At 43.4% G+C, this 23,583-nt stretch overlaps 1 protein-coding gene across 1 annotated transcript in view; it reads left to right on the top strand.

The window, feature by feature from the left end:
* Positions 1-23,274, top strand: part of LOC308174082 (coiled-coil-helix-coiled-coil-helix domain-containing protein 2-like) — a 78,994-nt gene extending 55,720 nt beyond the window's left edge. The window contains exon 5 of the transcript XR_013937916.1: positions 23,238-23,274. The gene's annotated coding sequence lies outside the window, so the exon portion shown is untranslated. The remainder of the gene's footprint in view (positions 1-23,237) is intronic.
* Positions 23,275-23,583: the final 309 nt, after the last annotated feature.

The following is a 23,583-nucleotide window of genomic DNA, read 5'->3' as shown; positions in this document are numbered from 1 at the left end:
TATTGTGGGGGCTTTCGTCAGAAGTTCACACATCTTTTGTCACTGAGCACACCACTACGAAGGCAGTATAAACGCTTTAAACCCTTACCTACCGTTGCAAGACTTTTCGCATGTAAGACAACATCAAACCTTGTACTTTGGGCCCACACACACTCCTTCTCAGTTAACTCCTTGATCACAGCAATCTCAGACAATAGGCCTGTGTTCTTCCTGTAAGCACCAAAGAAGAATCCTTAAAGATGTCACCCTTTGAGAGAGATACTGTATGTGTAGTCACTCTCAGTTACATTCTGCTCTAATTATTTCAGAGTTATTTTTCATTTACCCAGCCAGGTGCAGTTTTGACATCCTACCAAAGAAAAGAAAGTCATTGCACTTGTAATCGTAGCCCTTACTGCTGCAGACATTTCCAAACATAGTGTACTACGCGTTGCTATTGGGGATGTACTGTCTAAGCTATTCTAGAAGTGAGCGATTTTTCATCTGGGTTGGCAATACGTTAGCAGGCAACATTGTACTGGGTTATGTCTGCATCTCTACAGTTGATGACATCATCGTCGTGGCGAGCTATCAAGGAGCACAGAAGCATTAATAACCTGGTAATTACCCCAGTGGTCTGGTCAGGGGGAATCATCTTATCAGCGCTGATCTGTTGATATATACGTGTAATGAATACACCCTCCGCACCCCCTCCCTGTCTCAGCTATGAATCAAAGCTCAGCCTGAACAAAGGCTGCACAGTTTGCTGCCTTGACAGCATAGTCAGAATCATAGTTTTACTAATAGTCATAATCGTAGCAAATGCCAACTTACCGTTGAAAAGCTTCTTATTTATACAGTCTGATTTATTTGCATAAACATTTTGCCGCCAGCCACCTAAGATGGAGGGCAGAATGACACGAGTCACGGGGCTGGGGGGGAGGGAGATGTAGGGATGAGGGAGAGGGGGATGGAGGGAGAGGGGGATGGAGGGTGGGGGTGAGGGAGATGGAGAGGTGAGGGAGAGGGGGTGAGGGTGAGGGAGAGGGGGTGAGGGAGATGTGGGGGTGAGGGAGATGGAGAGGTGAGGGTGAGGGAGATGGAGAGGTGAGGGTGAGGGAGAGGGGTTGAGGGAGATGGAGGGGTGAGGGAGATGGAGGGCTGGGGGTGAGGGAGATGGAGGGCTGGGGGTGAGGGAGAGGGGGTGAGGGAGAGGGAGAGGGGGTGAGGGAGATGAGGGAGAGGGTGAGGGAGAGGGGGTGAGGGAGATGAGGGAGAGGGTGAGGGAGAGGGAGGGCTGGGGGTGAGGGAGAGGGGGTGAGGGGGGAGAGGGGGTGAGGGAGGTGAGGGAGAGGGTGAGGGAGATGGAGGGGGTGAGGGAGAGGGGGTGAGGGAGATGAGGGAGATGGAGGGGTGAGGGAGAGGGGTTGGGGGTGAGGGAGAGGGGTTGAGGGAGAGGGAGAGGGGGTGAGGGAGAGGGAGATGTAGGGGTGAGGGAGATGAGGGTGAGGGAGAGGGAGATGTAGGGGTGAGGGAGAGGGGCTGAGGGAGATGAGGGAGATGGAGGGGTGAGGGAGAGGGGTTGAGGGAGAGGGAGAGGGGGTGAGGGTGAGGGAGATGAGGGGTGAGGGAGAGGGGGTGAGGGAGAGGGAGATGGAGGGGGTGAGGGAGATGGAGGGGGTGAGGGTGAGGGAGATGGAGGGGTGATGTAGGGGTGAGGGTGAGAGAGATGGGGCTGGGGGTGAGGGAGACGTAGGGGTGAGGGAGAGGGAGAGGGAGATGGAGGGGGTGAGGGAGAGGGAGAGGGAGATGGAGGGGGTGAGGGAGAGGGGGTGAGGGAGATGTAGGGGGTGAGGGTGAGGGAGAGGGAGATGTATGAGGGGTGAGGGAGATGTCGGGATCCTTTATAGTCGCCAAGGAATTTCCCGCTGTTCTTTCTCTGTCAGAGCTGCCGAAACACATGGCACGCTCTCTCCATAACGCTCAGACTACAAGTCAGAGGTGCGAATGAAAAATTAACCAGTCGGTGTCCAAGGCCAAGAATAAGATTATGTGGAAGAATGAGAACAGGCCTCTCAGACAGGGCCCTGGACATGTTTGCCTGGGAGCAATTTCTCCTTAGATCATGTCTCGTGTCTCGTGGCAGACGTACAGGTATCCACAGATCTCAGTGGCATGTTCTACTCAGAGCCAAGAATCACAGACGGCGAATGCTGATGAGCAAGTGGCCCCGGACGGTGATTTGGTTCTTCAAGGAAATGGCACGAAAACGGACACGTTGTCCAGCCAACCTGGCTAACGTCTGCTCCTTTCCACATGGTGGATTTGACAGTGAACATGCTGAGGTTTGACAGATGAACCGTGCATATTTTCTCTCATTTTTCTTAATCTCACACTGCCATCATCATTTCAAGGCAGATGTTTCCAATGAACATCTTGGTCTATTGGACCGGAGATGTGACATTGCATAGATATTAAAGTGATCACTCTTGCGGGACACATCAGATGTCTTTAAGCCACGATGGCCTCAGGTCAGGTGCCACATGGCATCTCCAGAAATACGCTGCTAATAATACTACTAAGGGATCATTGCATCACAATCAAAGAAAACCATTACCTCAAACATAATATCTGGAGACAAACAGAGCAAGCTTGTACAGCAGCGAGCTCCAATAGGAGAGTAAATATAGCTACTTAAGTCAGATTGATGAGCATGATTATGATATATTTGAGACATGTGTGCTAGCAAAGTAATGTGGCTGACGTGACCAGTTACAAATACAGCTTAAAACACATCTCCTAACCTGTCCAATTACACACACTGTCTCAATCTGGGATTTCTGGGAAAGAAAGCTAAATAATGAACAATATTCTATTATATTGTGGTGGGAGTACATACTGTAGTTTAGCAGCCAACTAACTTTTTTTTATGTCAGTTTGTTTTGTAGTGCTGAACACAATTTGTTTGGGTGTTTCAAGTGATGTTGATGTTGATACAACTCCTTGTTCATCCTAATTCTTTTCCATGTTCTGTTGGGGTACAGCGTCTCCCCTCTCATGCCCTCACGAGTGTCGTAAATCTGCCTAAATCTGAGGTCAGAGCCCTGGAATTCTAGGGAATCATTTCAGTCATTCTTGTCAGGGAATGATGCATGTAAAAGGCCTTCTCTCTCTCTCTCTTGAGAATGTTTGACTGTTGCCCTGTGGCACATTTGGTGATCCATCACATTGCCTCATCGGCAGTGGTTGCCTGTGTCACTGCTGTACATTTGTTTACTTTATGGTGACATGAGGCTTGCTCATTCGATTGCTCGCCTGTTATTTCCTGCTGTTTTCCTGCTGTTGGCTATTTCCCCTATGTTGAATTCATTCCTCGTTAAGAGATTCAGGAAGTCGTACCACATCACCTGTATCACACTAGACACATTAGGGAATATCAGACTAGTCTGAAAATAAAAACACTCCAAAAACAGAAGGAATCGTCAGGATGTATAAGCCCTAACAGCAATGTGATCTTATAAGAAAATACATTTAAAAGGATTAAATATAAGAGCATAACAGTTATACCTTGAGAAGTGTTAGGCAAGCATTCTTCACAAAAACATGGCCATGGAGATTTGAAGGCCTTAAATCACTATAGAAATGTAATTAACATGCAACAGTTATATTAGCCACATTTATATATATATATTTATTTTTATATATATAAAAAGAAGGTGCAATTCATTAAGATGCTACTATTACAGCATGTGTAGATTTTCTAAGAAGCAACTTTGTACAATTCAAAGTACTGCATCGTTTGTTTAAATCCCTCACCCTCAACCAAGCTTAGTGGCAGCATATCCCTCGCAGTCATACGTGTAATAAGTTGAGTTATGTTTTCAGACCTGGCAGGATCACATACGGTGAAATGGGGCAAAAAACACAGTGATAAAAAACAAAGTGAGTGAAGCCATTTGTCTTCTTTGACCAGACTCCCCCGTCGCTTCATGGAGAGACACATCAAAGTGTGTCTGTGGTTTTGCATCGCCCTGGTAGAATGGTTGTATGCCAATTTGTTTTTGCAAAACTTGCATTCAATGTGATTTCTACGGAGCCTCCCTGGGGTCACATGGTAGAAAAAAAATATTTGATGTGTGAATCCGTTCCCTCGGTTTAGTAATTCGTTAGGGTTAGGGTTAGGGTTAGGGCTAGGCCCTATGAGCCAGAACGATCGCAAGGATTCTAACCCTAACCCTAATCCTTGCGATCGTTCTGGCTTGTAGGGCCTAACCCTAATCCTAACGAATTACTAAACCGAGGGAACAGATTCACACATCAAGTATTTTTTTTCTACCATGTGACCCCAGGGGGGCTCCGTAGATTTCCATTTTCCCAAATATTGCCAAACTTTGGGATGTTATCTCGTGAAAGTAAAGTTAGACAATATATATGTACAAAATCTAGGCGAGTAGTGTTATCAACACTTAATTTATGTAATTTTAATGTTTAGTTATCTAAATTGTACATTTTGTTTTAATTACCAGTTTTATTGCCGTCTATCAGGCTACTAATGGTTAATCAACTAGTACTTTGATCGTTTCCATTCCTAAATCGCATTAGTTTAGTATCCTTCTCTGATACTTGGAATGAAAGGATCATTTCAAACAAAGGGGTTGGGCCCATTTACACACATGTCCCCCATAATCACCTTTGGTCCACTGGTCTACTTGTGTGTCCAGTAACTAGCAATGCATGAAAACGGACTGCACTTATATAGGGCCTTATTCCAAAGCATTTACATTTCACCCATTCACACACACATTCACACAGCAATGGCAGCAAGCTACCATGCAAGGCGCTGACCCGCTCATTGGGGTTCAGTGTCTTGCCCAAGGACGCCTCGAGACGTGGCCAGCCAGGGATTGAACCGCCGACCATGCGATCATTAGACGCCAGCTCTACCTCCTGAGCCACAGTCGTCCCCCGTGTGACGCTACCAGGCCTCGTGTCGGCTCTGCCACCACCTAGCATGTCTACCATGTGATGCTACCACCTAGCATGTCTACCATGTGATGCTACCAAGCCTTTTGTTGGCTCTGCCACCATGCAGCATGTCGCCACGCAGTGTCATTGTGGTCTGGACAAGATCATGTCTTGGGACATTAAAATAGATTTAGTAAGGAACCCCCTCCCCCACCCCCCCACCCCCTCCCCCACCCCCTCCCCATTACTGGCTGGTATCGAGATCCCTCTCTTCCCTCTCTTCCTCTCCCATTTGTCCCTGTCTGGTTCACCCATGACTGCATAACGTAAATGTCCCTAGCTCCAACACAGCGCCAACATCTCAGCCAACAACACAGGCACTGATGTCACTGGTTATCATAGGATACGGACCAAATATGACCATTAGTCCCTGTAGCCGTCCTGAGGGAGACATGAAGTAGCCTAGGCCTTGATCTTCAAACATCTTTTTGGTTTTGCTTATGTAAAGGCTGGTACGTCATAATATTTGTTGAGAGTACTCTCTTTCAGCAGATAACTTACTGAGGCATCCAACAATTACAAAAGATACTGTTATGCCAACATTTCTTTCTGCTTTTTTATTGATTTGGTGTTTCTGAAGAGACAGAAAAAAGAAAATGTTAATATTTGAGTTATAACCCAGCTGCAAACCATTTGAGGAATCTGTCCTCAGTTAGGTTTGCATAAAAACATTTTTGTCCTTGCATGAAAATTAATATCTGTCAAGAGAATCACTGGTGATACCATTGGTGGCTTTGAAGCTCATAGGACTGAAAGGGGAGAGTTTCAACCCAATTTCATCAGCGGTCCTATGTGGAAAATGTGAGTGTATTGTTCAGTCATGTTTACCAACGATTGTTCAATTTCAACGTTATTAGAAAGACTAAATCAAGATGTCAACACCAAAAACGGATTTTCTTTTAAAAAGGGACAATAGAAGAAAAGTGACAATAGTAGGCCTACTAGTGCAAATAATGTGCAATAATAATGTTTAATAATGTCAAGGGGAGGGTTGGGGATAGAGCTCAAGTTCAAGGGGGGGGGTGTAGGGGCGCAAGAGGGACCAGTTGAACAGTCTTATGACCTGTCGGTAGAAACTGTTCCAGAGACAATTGGACCGGGTCTGGATGATGGACGTTTTAAACCATAACACTGTTTTTTTTTTACTATTATTTTTAAATGACTGGACTTTTTAAATTACACTACATTTGATAAACACTCTGTCTGTTTGTATTGTATGTATTAATGTATGTGACCTATGTGTGTTTTTAATGTGGAAACTGTATTCTTGAGCTGCACTTCTGCCTGTCAAAGGAGAACTTCTGTCACTGTGTGACACAATAAAGCTGTCTGGAATCTGGATACCCTTTAGACCTTCCAGTGTTCAAAATGTCCACCTTAGTAAGTAAACATGAATGTATCTGATGAAATTATTTGTTGAGTGTTTTTCACATGGGGTTATCCTTAGCTGTCGGGAGCCTTTCTTTCCTTTGGCTGTAATGCTAGCACAGCGCGCGCATGTTATTGGTCTCTAGCGCATGTTATTGGTTTCTAGCGCATGTTATTGGTATATATCTATATATACATTTGATACATACCGGTATTTATATATAAGCACAGTAGCCTCAGTCCTCCTGAGACTGAACTCCCGCCTTTTCTATGACCTATAACTTCATGGGCCTCATTGCTTAAATGATTGAGCCCTTGTTCTCTATTTAAACAGACACCTGAGACACAGAACTCATATGGGCATACCTCCTTATAAGAGCCCCATAATGATGTGGGAAGACATTTTATACAACTGTTGTTGTATTGTGCTAGTGTGTTACCTTTACTCGCCCCCAAAATATTTTCTGTATTGCGTCACACACTTGTCAATGTATGCAGACATTGTTGAAAGCATGGATTGATTCACCCCATTATGTAGAAACACTATGCAGATAGAAACATAATATATTTACAATGTGGATGCAATTTGTGTAAAAAATCCTGAGTCATTCAAAAGCATGTAGCCTATCCATCCTCATTTCAAACATAACTACAAAAGTTGGACATCACCCAGATAACAATGTTGAAGAGAAGTCTCAGCGTTAGCATGGGAAGCTAATTAAGATGTTATTGTTATGTATTTAGTTAGATTGAGACAAGTTTTAATCATTTTCCTGAACTACATAGATTATAAGAGTCATAGATTATAAGAGTCATAGATTATAAGAGTCATAGATTATAAAGAGTCATATTATAAGAGTCATAGATTATGAGAGTCATAGATTATAAGAGTTCGTACATTAAAAAGTAGGGACAGCTGGTTCTCATTCTCACGGTTGTTCGTGTTAGTTATGCAGATACATGTACGTAATTTCAAGATGAGAGAAGTGATGGAGAGTCTGTCCCAGATGGATAACTCTGACTCTGACACTGTCATAGGATCTCACAATAACGGCTTGTGGCAAAAACGCTGGCCCCAGATGAGAGCAATGTGCTGCTCATGTACAAAGTCAACAGAGTTAGTTATGCCCCTTAAAGTTATTGAATCCAATTACTTGATTTGTTTTGTTTTGTATATTTTACTTTGACAGAGGAATATACTGGCCACTTCTTTTTTAGGTGATCACATCACTGAGAAAGATGCAAAGAATGCGTTTGATGGAAAAATACCGTTAACACAATTATATTAAGATGTGACTTAGTACAGCAGTTAAGCAGTTAATAAGTCGTTCACTTTTTGATAAAAGCACAACACTTTGCACACAGGTAGCCTTGAATGTATTTAGACCACAGATTTGGCTTGTGGGGGCCGTAGCAAGCCATATTTCAAAATAGCCGCCAACTGTACCACTATTTCACAAACCTTTAATTTAATTTAATTCATAGGGTATTTTTTGTGTGAAAATAACACAATATTTGGCACAGTGGTAGATGTATGTAACCTGACAAGATTGACATAATGCCACCACAGATTTGGCCCTCTAGGGGTCCCAGCAGCCATCTTAGAAAATCATCACTTTTCTGGTCTGAATAATGATTTTACAAGCTTCCACAACAACGTTGTATGTATGTATTGGCTTAATGTCATACTTCTCTGAGAAGAAATTACTATGGTCAGAGCCTTTAAACAACTCAAACACTGCCTCAGTGTGGTCCAGAAAGGCTTGTTCAGACCCTTCCTTTTTAGCGATCCCCAGTTCATTTGGTATCGCTACCGTTGCTACCATTGCTATCATTCAGTTCATTCACACAGATGCTGGAAGCTACGTCTGGCCCACACATGACCTTGTTGGTAGCCCGCCATCCTTACATGCTGTTCCAGAACTGCACAAGTTGGTGGAAGATGCCACACATTGTATTCCCTCACAAGTAGTAGTAGTAGAAGATCAACTGCTGGAGGTTGCAAATGACGGTGGCCTTAAAAGTGTGTTTCACACAACAAACCTGCCAGTGTTCTGGATTAAAATCAGATATCCGGAGATCGCCAAAAAAGCACTGAAAACCCTGCTTCCATTTCCAATCTCAGAATCAGAATCAGAAAGCTTTATTGTCATTGCACAAACATTACAACGAAATTTGTTATGCATCACCTCAAAACGATACCTGCACACACACACACACACACACACACGCGCACACACACACACACACACGCGCACACACACACACACACACACACACACACACACACACACACACACACACTGTGAAGCAGGTTTTCTGCAGTGACAGCAACCCCAAAAAAATGACGGAGTAGACTGGACGTAAGAAACACACCTTGTCCCCATCACCCCTAGATGGACCGGCTCGTTGCAGAGATACAAGCTCAGGGCTCGCACTAACTCAGCGTAATGGTGATGGTTTTTTATACACTTTATATTTGTTTTTATGCCGGTCGTATCATTCTATTTTGTCATATTTATCCCCCCCACACATTGAAGGCCGGTCCGTGAAAATATTGTCTTACATGAAACCGGTCCGTGGCGCCCAAAAAACGGTTGGGGACCGCTGATCTAGAGGAGGACAGTTCTGGTAATACATCTGAGAGCTCTGGCAGAAGATTCCAAGGTGCCCGGAGAGACTGTCCTTTTACCACAGCCAACTAATCTTGACACTGTGTCACAGCAGTGAGAGTATGACACACTGAGAGAGCATGATGGGCCTTTTCTGGTCTGAGGCCGACAGCGATCTCATGGGCTGCCAGGTAGCGGAAAGTCTTGCCTATTCCAAATGCTAGTAGCCAAAGTTCATCGCCTGATGGAACATCAGTGTCAATCGTGCAGATTTTCAATTCGTGCTGCTGTCCCATGCTGCAGCAACATTTTACTATCAGACTCCTCATGACTGCATGCAGGGCCGGTCCTAGGCATAGGCGAACTAGGCGACCCCCCAACATTTTTTTTACATTTAAATAATTTTGTCTCTATGAATTTCATGTCTCTATGAAAATATGTCTCAGCCTACTGTCTATTGTTGTCTTGAAACCATTGTTGTCCATATGTTTACTGTTGAATGTGTGGGTGGTGATGAGGCAGTACTGGTGGCTTAATGTGGTGGTGGTGGCGCGCCTAAAATTTTGGGGGAGGGGGCATCAAATCATACTCTCGCCTATGGCACCTAAATGCCTAGGACCGGCCCTGACTGCATAGAGAGAGAGAGGCTAAACCCTGCAGAGGTGGCTTGCTAAGGACTGACTCACCATCTGTGACGGCAAGCTGCTTGTAGGTATGATGATGATCAAACAAACTGAAGAGGGCATCAGATAGGAATTTGTCAGATAGGAATTTGTCCAACTCTGGATTTGATCTCATGCCAAGAACGACACTCTATAATCCAGAAGCTAGCGTGAGAAAACCATTTCAGTGCTGTTTCACTGGTCTTCATTAGGTGAAGGCTACACTACCTCAGTTCAGGTCTAACGGCAGGTGACATCGCCTACATAACCATCTACTGTCATCACATCTACATTTAATCGCCAACTAGCAATGGTTTTTCACTTTAGATAAAGGTTAACTGTTTAGGATTGTTTTCAGTTAGTTATCTTTTAATGTCATAGGTTTATCATGAATTTGACATTAACTAGCTATTGAATGAATGAATGAATGCATGGTCTTTATTGTCATTGCTATAGTACAGGTACCAAACAACGACATTTAGGAGGGGTGGCTCCCCTGGTGCTAGGAAAGAAAACAAAAAAAATAAAAAATAAAAAATAAAAAAAACAAAAAAGAAGGGAAGGAGCTGGTTTACATAAATAAAGGCTATGTACACTATCCACTATACTATACTGTACAGATAGACGACTAGGGTTGTCATATTGCACATAGTGTTATTGCACATTCATTTGAAGTGTCGCAGTTTGCAGGCTAGAAATGTACATATTTGTGCCTCAGCACTACACCTGATTTTTTGTTGTTGTATTGTAGCTGGCTATTGTCTAGGTCCTTAATTATCAGAAAAGTATATTATAAAAATACACACTACTACATACTTTAACATGACTAAATCTGATGACTAAATTGCTTTCTTGGTTATATTTTGCAGTCCCTCACTCTGTGCTCATAAGCCTAGCTAGAGCGATTGTTAGGTCAGATTCGGGCCAAATCTGTTGTGGTCCCATATCTACTTCTGTGCCATATTTGTGACATTATTACAAAAACGTTGTTCTGTAATGAAAGGTTTGTAGAATAGTGGTACGATCAGCCATTTTGCTACAACCTCTTGCGGCCAAATCTGTAGTGGTTCTAAATCTAAATCATTTCAGGTTACATGAATCTCTCTGAACCTCTGAGCCAAATTAGGTACTTTTATCAAAAAGTGAATAATTCCTTCCAATATCGCTGCCGAACTGCTCCACTAACTCCCAAGTGCTTCAAGATATGTTGAGAGGTCATTAGAGAGCGTTTCGCTGTAAAACAGAGGAAAAATGATGACTGACATTAATGACTTAAGACAAATACATTGATTGAAGTGTGGAAACTGCGGTAAGATCATCACACTCCTGGGAACAGCTCACCGAAGCTTGTTTAGGAATCTGACAAACCTGGCAAATTACTGTACTGTTTAAGAATGTTTTACTGCGTGCTTACATTTTACCTCAATGTACGTAACTACTAGTAGGCCTACTGACGTATTGACGGAGCGTGTTAAATAGACGTGTCTAACAGGCTGTCTCCTGTGTAGCTCCCCGTGTACCACACTGTAGGAGGGTATGGTCTGAAATGGGCCTTGCTTCACTGGAGGCTCATGGGTACTCTAATCATACCCTGCGGTAAAACAATATGTCTAACCAATACCATGTTCGGTCTGCAATATGAATCAACAAACACCTGGAGATGGCAGCTTGAGTTGGATTTCCTCCTACCGTTATCTTGGGACTGTTGAGATTGTGGGAAATGGTCAGTTCAGAGCTCCGTTCAGGAAGTTGATCTCTACCATAACCACCAGACAGAGAGATCTGTCATCAGTTGGAGCAATGTGGTCCCTCTGTCTCTCATCAAACATTGACACCTGCCGAGTGTCAGTGTCTTGTCTGGCAGCCATGTTGTTTTCAAGAGGGTGCTGCAGTGTCGTCTATAGCGTTGATGATGTCTCTCCTGGATCCTACATTCAAGGAAAATAAAGTAAAATCAACTGTTTAAATAATATGCAAACTTCCAGTCTAGTACACTACTACTTTACTGATACAATATGGGAACTAGGCTACTGTATCTGTGTTTAAAGCGAAACAGATTTTGTGATGTAAACGCAATTATTTTCTTTCATCTGATTTGAATCCACTGAAATCTCTGTCATCATTTGTCCAGTGATCAAGGAAAATGGACCAGAGCAAAGTGGATTAGAACACACTAATCGTTGCTATGGCGACGTACAGTAGGATACATTATTCATGCACATTGACATAATCAACTGGAGCAGGTAGTAGGCTAATTATAATATATTTATTCTGTGATCTCTATAGTACTGAATGTGATGTGCCTAAAAACAGTATAAGGTATCAGAACATAGTTTAAGCCTTCTGTACTCTAAGGTTCCACAGTTCCTGACGTGAGAATTATAAGGGTCTATCTCCATTTTTGTCAAAATTTAGTTTTTTACATAATCTGATCCATTAGGTGTTTATTAATGCCTGTGTGGTGTTATTTTGAAAATGTTGAAACATTTTTGAGTTAGTAATTCATAAAATACAAAGGTTCCATCTCACAAAACATAATGGAATGTAAAAACGTTGACGCTCAATATCTCTGAACGATCCTAAACGGAGATAGAACCTTATCATTCTAAACGGAGATAGAACCTTATCATTCTAAGGTTCCACAGTAAACTGTAGACTGCTGTTAGATTTATTTACTTCCTTTTGTTTCCCATGTTAGTCCCATTGGGATTATATAATTTATCTTTAAAGACAAATTTGTCTGAGAAAGTGCTATCACGAGCATACATCACCGACAGCCACAATGTGAATTTAAGACTTGAAATAACTTCAAGCTCTGACAGCAACAGGTGTTTCCTCAACGCTCCCCCAACGAATTTAATTAAATCACAACTGGGCTAGAAGTAGGCCGAAAGGCTGATATCGTAACCCGTTTTAACCCCATTCTTTTATAAAGGAATTAGATTGATAACGGAACGGTGATTGATTGTACAGTCATGGACCAAAGTATTGGCACCCCTGCGCTTCTGTCGGATAATGGACCAATTACAAATTGTTGCAATTCCAAATGCTTTGGTATTCAAATGTTTATTTATTTTTGTTTGCATTGGAACAACACACTCACAAAAAAAAGCCAAATCGGATATCATTCCACACAGAACTCCAAAAATGCACTGGACTTGCAATTATTAACTAAATATTTGGTTGCACTACCCTTTGGAAAAAAATAACTGAAATCAATCGCTTCCTGTAACCATGAATGGGTTTCTTACACCTCTGTGCTGGAATCCACTGCTCCAGGTCTCTCACATTTGAAGGGTTCTTCCTTCTCTGCTGTTTTGAGAATCGCTCCACAAGTGTTCTATGGGATTTATATCTGGGCTCATTGCTGGCCACTTCAGAACTCTCCAGCGCTTTGTCTTAAACCATTTCTGGATGCTTTTTGAAGTGAAGTGCTTTGGGTCGTTGTCCTGCTGGAAGACCCATGACCTCTGACGGAGACCCAGCTTTCTGACACTGGGCCCGACATTGCACCCAGAAATTCTTTGGTAGTCTTCAGATGTCATGATGCCATGCACACAGTCACACAGTCAAGGCATCCGGTGCCAGAAGCAGCAAAGCAACCCCAAAACATTTGTGAACCTCCACCAGGTTTGCCTGTCGGCCTCGTTTTGTTTTCTGTAAACAGTACAAAGATGTGCTTTACCAAAAAGCTCTATTTTAGTCTCATCTGTCAACAGGACGCTCTCCCTGAATGATTTTGGCTTCTTGGTTTGCTTTTGGCAAACTCCAGTCTGGCTTTTTTTTATGTCTCTGATTCCAGAGCGAATTTACGAACGCAGCCTTGTTGTTGTGGATTTCCAGCTTCACGTGTAGTGAGCAAACAACGGATTTTTTTTCTTCTCCGCATTATCAACCTGTCATTGCGCTTTAGAGTAAAACAAAGCACGCAACTGTCGCGTCTATCTTTTCATGGCAAAAAAGACTACAAGAGATATTAACTAATATTAACTAATATTATTACTTTTAAAGATTTTGCAATTGATCCGTGGTACATACATGCGTGCCGAACCGTGGAGAGCGATCCATACGGATCACCGATTATCCGTGATCCGTTACACCCCTAACTAGCTCTGTGTACAGCTTGCACAATATGATCTGAGAAATGTCGTGAGAACTGTAGTGATGAGCTCCATGTGCGTGTAGTAATAGACTAGGCTAATAGCTATACCACGTTTGGTCTGCAATATGAATCAACAAACACCTGGAGATGGCAGCTTGAGTTGGATTTCCTCCTACCGTTACCTTGGGACTGTTGAGATTGTGGGAAATGGTCAGTTCAGAGCTGCGTTCAGGAAGTTGATCTCTACCATAACCACCAGACAGAGAGATCTGTCATCAGCTGGAGCAATGTGGTCCCTCTGTCTCTCATCAAATATACACCTGCCGAGTGTCAGTGTCTTGTCTGGCAGCCATCTTGTTTTCAAGAGGGTGATGCAGTGTGATCTATAGCGTTGATGATGTCTCTCCTGGATCCTACATTCAAGGAAAATAAAGTAAATTATATAACAGTTAGTTCCGACCAAGTCATTTGATTGGACAAGAGGCATTCCATGAGTGCTGATATACAGTATAACAGCACTGGGACCTTTAACTATATGTATCACTCCGCCGCACAGATGTTCTACTAAATGACCGTTAATTCGATTAATTCGATTGTTTGTGTTCAGGTTACTAGGCAACAGTCCATTTGAAGTTTGTTGCGGAACTATTTTTTGTTTATTTTTATGATTAAATAAACAAACAAATCATAATCTGTTGTCGCTTATTACTGTTAACTAATAAATCCATAAGTACACTACTACTTTACTGATACAATATGGGAACTACTGTGTCTGTGTTTAAAGCGAAACAGATTTTGTGATATAAACAGATGTGTAGGCCTACAGTGTTCCAATGTTAACCATTATGTTAAATTAAAGGATGTTTTTATTACCCTAACAAATACATTAATTAGCCTACACAGTTTATGACTAACGTAAGGTGATAGGATAGTTAGTGAACCGTTAGTGAAGCTTTGTTTTCTGTTTCCTCTATTGCAAAATCCACAACAATAAACAAACTACTTATGTGATAGAACACACTACTTTCTCTCTCTATTCAGACGTCATGGGGTTTTGAACTAACAAATGCAATCATCATTAGAGCAATTCAGCAGGTCGGTATGTCAACATATGCAGCATTAAGTCTTCAGAAACTCTGTATTGCTGTATTCCATCGGACTGCTAAAGCCTTAGGCATGAGTTTCCTCCAACCCGACTTTGATCTCTCCAAGGCAATGTGAACATGAGGAGCTGCACATTGAGACCGCAGATGTAATCATCTGTCTGCTATGTGCCAACATGACCTTGAGGAGGTTGATTCACTCTCATGTTTTTTCTTAAATGATGCTATTCAGCTGTGAATCATTTTCATGTTCACAATGACATCGTCTTTGGCAGATAACTGTTAGACATGCACATGTTTGTCTTTGTTTTTTTTTGTCGCTTAAACATGATCAGAATGTTCGTTAGATGAAGTGTTTTCATCAGTTCATCATTTGTTTTCATCAAGGCCAACGGTTTGTTCTGACTTCATTCACCCCAACTTGATTTTAATTGATCGAGTTTGCGTGAAGGTTTTGACAATTCTCTCAAATTTGTTTAGATCTGTCTTCCGTGCAATCAATCAACATTTGTTGCATTCTTCTGGTTGTGTTGCAATCCGTGCAGAGTGAATCCCTGCTATGCTGGAGATTAATAGCCTCCTCAGCTTTGTTCTTCAACTTTTAGTCTAGATTGCCCGGATACTGTTTCCTTAGATTTTAATGTTCAATGAATGAGGCCTGCCCCCCTGGCTAGAACTACATGGAGAAAGTCTGCAGCCCTGGCCGTGGTGGTGGCTTTTTTCCACCATAAACCTGAAACCCTCCTGAAGCCACAACCATCTCCTGAAGCCACAACCATCTCCTGAAGCCACAACCATCTCCCACTGCTGAGGCTACAGAGGAGCGATGTAACAGCTTCATTTCCTGTTTCAGATCCAAGTGACCTGCTGATGACAGCCGATGTCGGATCCTCCTCGTTCTCCTGGACCCGACAGCAGCATTTGACACGGTGGATCACGCTATCCTCCTACAGCGCCTCCACACCACCATTGGACTCTCAGGCTCTGCCAAAGTGGTTTCAGTCCTATCTCTCTGGCAGGACTGAGTACGTCTCACTGGGAGGATGCAAGTCCAGACTGCTCCGTGTCACCTGTGGTGTTCCACAGGGGTCGGTTCTCGGCCCCATCCTCTTCATCACCTACATGCTCCCCCTCGGTCGTGTCATCAGCAGACATGGGATGTCTTTCCACTGTTATGCTGATGACACACAGCTCTACATCAAAACTGCCCCAAGCCCCTCTGCAGCCATGTCATGTCTCACCACCTGTCTTGAGGAGATAATGGCATGGATGAACAACAACTTCCTTCAGTTAAACGGCAACAAATCCGAAGCTCTTCTTGTTGGCACCCCACACCAGGTTCAGTCTTCGCCCATATCCCAGCTCACCTTCGACGGTCAAGTCATCCCCTTCTCCTCCTCAGTCACAAATCTGGGGGTTAGGTTTGACCCTCACCTGACCTTCAGTGACCATATAAAACACCTGTGCAAAACCTCCTTCTATCATCTCAGAAATATTTCCAAACTCCGTCCCACTCTAACCCTGTCAGATGTAGAATTAATTAATACATTTTGCCATTTAGCAGACGCTTTTATCCAAAGCGACTTACAATTACGAATTACAGGGACATTCCCCCTGGAGTAACTGAGGGCTAAGTGCCTTACCCAAGGGCACACTAGTAGTGGTGTGGCTTCAGGCGGGATTTGAACTCACAACCTTCCGATCCCAAGTCCAACTCACTATCCACTAGACACTAGAGAACTTTGCACTCTTCATCGGGATTCCTGGCAAAAGCATACAGAAGCTGCAATACATCCAGAGCAGCGCTGCCAGGATCCTGATGAGAGTCCGCAAATACAAGCACATGACCCCCGTTCTACACTCACTACATTACTCACCCACAAATGCATCAACGGACACGCACCTCCCTATCTGCAAGAACTCATCACTCCACAAACCTCACCTGCACCCTCAGGTCTTCAAACAGCTTGCTCCTCCAGGTAAAAAAATAAACATACATTCATTGCATGAATACTAGTTATCATACAATTAATGTCCAAAATAGGAATGTGTATTAAGAAAAAGCAGGAAAATAACCCACAAAGGATGTGAGGCTAGCTACTACTCAACAACATAGAATGGCTAGGCTAGTATAGCTGTTTATGTACACAGCAGCATACATGACATGTTAAATCGAACACTATTAATAATGCAAGATGAGAAGCTTAACGTTGATTAACTTAATGTTGTTGCACTTACAAGCAATGCTTACACAGATGGCAGCAGTTACTGAACTAAATAATAAGCCATTAAATAACTGACTTCCCATTTCATGAAAATACCACAGATGGCCAGGTGATGGCTCTATTTACAAAAGTGCATGCTAAGATATACTGTATATGAGGGTTAGAACAGAGTCCTACACTTAAATGTAGACCTACCTATCAAACACCACAAATAAATGTTTCCTTAACAAGTTTCTCAAACATATTCGAGAACATTGGTGAGGAATGAATTGACATGGAGAACAAGAACTAACCTAATGTAAAACCTCCTTTTTGAAAATCATGAACGCCTGCATGGTCCATGTCCACTTTTGTTCTCCAGGTGTTTGGCTGAGGCTGGTCTCCCGTAACCATCCTTCCAAACCGTGTTGTTCTCACTCCCTTTGGCGGTCTGGAGAACGTTAAAGGAGCCAGTCTGGCCTGCGTTGACCTGGATCCGGGGGGGAGAATCTGTTTACAACGTGATTGGATGTTACATTCAAAGAACTCTCCCCACATGCCTGAATAATGGCTTGTTTTTATGTGTGTTGTCTTCTACGGCCGCGTAGGATTATTCTGCAGAGAGTTGTTGTCTGCGCTAGCTTTCAACGTTGAAGGAAATGGGGGGGAAAAACGGAACAAAAAACAGAATTCCAGCCCTTTGTAGCTATCTCTCTTGCAAAGGATTTCCCCAGGTTTTCCGAATTAGGGAAGCCTGGTCTGGTCTCAACAAGGTTAGGCTGACCCAGACTCTGGAAATTCTGTAGCACTTTGTTTAATCATAGTTTGGTGTGGGGAGGCTTTTTTGATTTTGTGGGCACTGAGACACCTGTCTTGCCAACAACCTGCTGCCTCATGATATGTGGGTGAAAAGTTAAAACAATAAATCATTAAGAAAAAAGATTAGCCTGCAGACAAACTCATTTGTTCATGAATAGCTTGGTAGTGAGTAATGAAGTGTATAAGGCCTTTGGTGATAATGTTCTGTGTAAGGTCACAAGAACCAGATGGTAAAGCAGATGCAAGGCAAGAGCAACACAAGCAGGAAGTGGTCTGTAAGATCCCATAGGACAATGTAAGTCTGTATGTCTCACATAGAGAGAGAACAGGTGTCTGGAATGGGACATGCAGCAATCACATTCCCCTTGCATAATGTTAGGATATATCTTTCTTTCAAAGGTTTTATTGTTCATTCTTCTAGCACCAGTTAGTTAGATATCTTATCAGTTTTCCTGTTTTAATAGGCACGTTATCAGTATGGTACCCTACACATATGACCAATTATAAGGTATTAGGGAGTTACTGTCTGTCTGGGACTGTTCTGTCTGGCCTTGAAGCCGGCTGAGACAGGTTAGTTTGACCCTACTGATGATGTGTTGTTGCAATAGTAATTCTGCTCAGTATGAGAGGAACCGCCGGTTCAGACATTTGGTGTCATGTGCTTGGCTGAGGAGCCAATGGTGCGAAGCTACCATCTGTGGGATTATGACTGAACGCCTCTAAGTCAGAATCCCCCCTAAACGGAACGATACCGTAGCGCCGCGGACCTTTCGGTTGGCCCAGGATAGCCGGTCCTTCGGGGCCGGTGAGTAGAGCCGTTCGTGACGGGGTTGGGGTGCGGCCGGACGAGTTGCCGCCCCTCTCCTGATGCGCACCGCATGTTTGTGGAGGACCTGGTGCTGAATCACTCGTAGACGACCTGATTTTGCTAGGCCATCTGAACTGAATGATACTCCTTTCTCAGCTCTCTCTCACGTCAAACACAAGACAACACTCAATTCATAGTTTTAGACCATTATAATCAAGGCCGTTCAGCGATTACATCATCGTGACCAAACGGGGAAGGACTAAACGTATATAATATCATGTAAAATCTGAAGAGAACAACCTTGCCTCCTGAGATCGCCTCAGGGTTGGTCCAGCTGATGCATCTCTGTACTCTACGTGTTCAATACATATACAGAGTGTGAGACCGCCTCAGGGTCGGTCCAGCTGATGCATCTCTGTACTCTACGTGTCATTTTCAATAAGTACCAAGTGTGCAACAGAGAACTTCTCTCCTCTTTCTTGGAGCAGTCGACAAAAGAACCGGATCTGATTTTGTTCTAACAATTCACAAACCAACGCACAGAAAGGATGTCTGAAGATCAGGCCTTCAACCCAGTGGCCCTCACCAGCTGAATCTCTTCCTCCTGATGTGCAGAGAGAGAGGCTGATGCCACGCTTAGGGAAACGTTATCAATAAATACAGTACAGTACGGCGCACTGCTGTAGAATCCTGTTCATTGTCTTTGTACTTTAATTCACCAATTCGAGCCTTCTGCTCGGCCCCCCATGGTGCGGAGCCTGGTATTGGTGACCTGGAGTAGCAAACTGTTTGAAGACCTGAGGGTGCGGGTGGAGGTTTGTGGAGTGATGAGTTCTTGTAGATAGGGAGGTGCGTGTGTCTGTTGATGCATTTGTGGGTGAGAAGCAGGACTTTGTAGTCAACCCTGAATGAGACAGGGAGCCAATGTATCGATGCATCATAATGACAGCATGCTCTATTTCTTCAAAACCTCTCAAGATATTTTCAATCATGCAGCCACAGTAAAGAAACACATTAGAGAAAGCTGTGGTGCTCTGAAATCAGATCTGTCAGGCCGAGTAGCCACGCATCATGTGGCTTTCACAAATCTAGCGTAATTAAACAAACAATGGTGGCAGATTTATGTGTACATCTCGCGTGTTTGACAGTCTCGCTTCCTCATCTCAGCTCTATTAATGAATCCCTCCATCGCCCACAAAGTGGTTGTGGTGTACACTGCAATGTTTCTGGTGACTGGGGGCTACAATCTGACTGGATATTTTCGGGAAACATACTATGTGTGAAAATGAATGCCTTGTGGTTATACTCAGAAGTGTATAATTGAGTCAATTGAGTCAAGTCAGTATAATTGAGTCAATTGATACAGTACGTAGTAAATACTATTTCCTGTCAAAAGAAACACATTAAGTGTTATTTGTCAGGAATTGGGGTTACTGTTGTCGCCGTTTGTGGGAGCCTTTAATCTGTGGCCTACTTATCTTAAAGCTAGCTAAGCTAGCTAGGGTGTCTGAACTGAATGAACTGAGCATCTGAATGTCTGAACATTGTTTGTGCAAAAGACTCAAGAGTGCACGAAATGCCTGAGATACAAAGAATAGTGATGTTGTTGATGTGGGTGTGTGTTCCTCCCACAGTTGCTGTACAACACGTAAGTCTGTTTAATAACCTCTATCCTAGTGAGTGAAACAGCACCTGTCACTGTGCTGTCATTTAAGATCCTCTGTGTCCCAGGCTACGAGTCCTCCTGTCATTCATGTGTTCTTTATCTGTGAAATATCTTCTTTTTTTCTGAGTGGGGCAGTCCCACTCATATTTTTCATTTTATTGGACAGATACAGTGAAGACAGACAGGAAAGTAAGGAGAAGAAGGGAGAGGGGACATGTCAGCAGGGCATGGCCCGGATTCGAACCCATGGGCATATGTGTGCACTGTAGACCGCGGTGCTAGACCACTGGACCACCCCAGGCCACAATGAAACATCTTTTTAAGGTCATAGTTATTGTGGTACTTTGTGGAAATGTTGCCTCTGACATCAGGAGGATGATGGATTCTTACAGACGGACGCGTGCTGTTGAATGCTGGGGAGGCTGGTCTGCCTGTGCTGTTTGTAGCCTTCAACTCTTCAACTTCAACTCTCTTCAACTCTCTCAGGTTTCATGGGAACTTTTCATGGTTTTCAGAGCATTGATTGATTTTCTGGCATGCCAGAGGTCATGTGAAAATATCCAGGCTGTCAGGAATCTCCCGGCTGTGTCATTCATTTCTATGTAATTAGTGCTCAGGCCTTGTGCATCATGGTTGTATTTATGTATGACATTAAGTCACTTGCTTACATTATGAAATTCATCCTCCAACTTCACCTGTGCAACGTGTCGGACATAATTTCTGCAAGAATGTTATATGGCTTTCCTCATGTGGTCACTCACAATTATTGCCAACTTTTTGGTACGCTGGAAATATGATTCAACTGGATAATCCATGTGGGAACTATATATTTCTTATGCTAAATTACATTTTTACCCATGTAAGCCTACATACCCGTTACATGGACCAGATACATTGATCATAATAATAGCACAAATATCTAAGATATAGCCAGCTAAAAGGAATTCTGGATCAAAACTTAAGGTGGACAACTTCCAAAATGTTGGAGGAATTTAGAAAGTTATCTCGGTACAGTTTATAGAGACAGGTTGACCTCCCGCTATCTCTGTGGTACCACTCAGATCTAATGTGTTGGACCAGATGGGTCTGGATATGAGGCTACTGCTATGATGGGAAAACCCTGAGGTACATTAAGTATGACTGTGAGACCAGGGAGGCTGGGGAAGGTAGAACACCAGGGGAGGCTGGTGGAGGTAGAACACCAGGGGGAGGCTGGGGGAGGTAGAACACATGGGGAGGCTGGTGGAGGTAGAACACCAGGGGAGGCTGGTGGAGGTAGAACACCAGGGGAGGCTGGGGAGGTAGAACACCAGGGGGAGGCTGGTGGAGGTAGAACACCAGGGGAGGCTGGTGGAGGTAGAACACCAGGGGAGGCTGGTGGAGGTAGAACACCAGGGGAGGCTGGGGGAGGTAGAACACCAGGGGGAGGCTGGTGGAGGTAGAACACCAGGGGAGGCTGGGGAGGTAGAACACCAGGGGAGGCTGGGGGAGGTAGAACACCAGGGGAGGCTGGGGGAGGTAGAACACCAGGGGAGGCTGGGGGAGGTAGAACACCAGGGGAGGCTGGGGGAGGTAGAACACCAGGGGAGGCTGGTGGAGGTAGAACACCAGGGGAGGCTGGGGGAGGTAGAAACCAGAGAACGAGCTCATTGTAATTATGGAACACGTGTTTGATATCATTCTTCGTTCGATTCCATGCATTACAATGAGCTCGTCCTCCAATGTCTGCCTCCACTGCTGTCAGAATAACGTTAGACTCAGTTGTGACTCATGCTTAGCTTACATCTGTAGGAAAGCATAGCTGTGCATAGCTGTGCTCCTCGACGCAGGTGTTAGAAAGCACTCCAGCATGTTGTTGTCGATATAGATTTATCGTCAAAGACCTATTGTCAGGAGGTTGTGCTGCTTGAGATATCGAATGACAATTCATCATGAGAACAATGTTGTGAGTTCCTGGCGTCCGCGTACGTCCTACGACCTGGGGTGAGGAAGACCAAGGTGATTTAGGTTTAGTTTGTGATCCAAAACACTTGGAAGACAGGACAGACCGATGGAAAGAGCCCCATGAGATGTACTGGCGGGAGACTTCTTTGTTGAGAGATATTGATGACATTGTGATTTGTTGCTGTCATGAGAATGACGATTTTTCATGAGAATACTATAATAATATACCATATGCAACTAACTAGCATAATAATTCACTTTTAAAGAGAATCAGCCAACTACTTTAAAGGGCTTAATAAAGCTTTCATACCTTTCTATAGCATGACATGATAGCTAAATGATGTGCTAGGTATCTCTACATGCCTAATAGGCTAAAATAGGCTCGCAAAGCTTAAAGGGCTTTATGAAGCCTTTGATGTTGTAATTTAACCTAAAGCACACATTAATGTCCATGTTATGATCAGAATAGGGTAAGGTCAAAGGTCAAAACCAAACTCGGGTTCAATTTGGTTCAATGTAACAATAGGCAACAGCACCTACTAAATGTTTAGCATGGATCAAAGGCAAGTGGCATTTATTCATCTTAATTTCTTCCTCCTTTTAATGTAGTGTCAGTCAGCCTCTCATTCTGGCTCACAAGAGCCATACCTTTCTCTCTCTGTCTCCAACTCTCATTTCTTTTAGTGATTGTTGTTTGGTTATATTGTTAATGTTGCCTCTGTATTTGACAAGCACATCTCGCATGTGTTCCAGATGCTGCTCTTCCTCAGGGTCTCTGCTCCGTTAGAAGTATTAGCTCATTCTGTTTAAAGTTAAACAACTGCAGAGGGTCCTCACACTGTTACTGAGTCTGGACTCCCTAACTAACTGCCTTACAGATATGGACATGTTTGCTATGTTAGGGATGTAACAGCAGAGGCCAGGATGGTCTGAATCAGCTGCAAGATGTTGTGACGTTAGAATTATAAGGTTCTATCTCCATTTTTGTCAACATTGAGTTTCTTACATAATCTGATCCATTAGGTGTTTATTAATGCCTGTGTGGTGTTATTTTTACAATGTTGACATTTTTTATTTAGTAATTCATAAAATACAAAGGTTCCATCTCACAAAACATAATGGAATGTAAAAACTTTGACGCTCAATATCTCTGAACTGCCCTAAACGGAGATAGAACCTTATCATTCTAAACGGAGATAGAACCTTATCATTCTAAACGGAGATAGAACCTTATCATTCTAAACGGAGATAGAACCTTATCATTCTAAGCTCACCATGTGATGAGCACTGG

This window comes from Nansenia antarctica (genome assembly GCF_963989245.1).
Source record: "Nansenia antarctica genome assembly, chromosome: 19".
Classification (NCBI taxonomy): domain Eukaryota; kingdom Metazoa; phylum Chordata; class Actinopteri; order Argentiniformes; family Microstomatidae; genus Nansenia; species Nansenia antarctica.
Note: the sequence above shows the minus strand (reverse complement) of the source record. Positions and strands in the feature narration are given on the sequence as shown.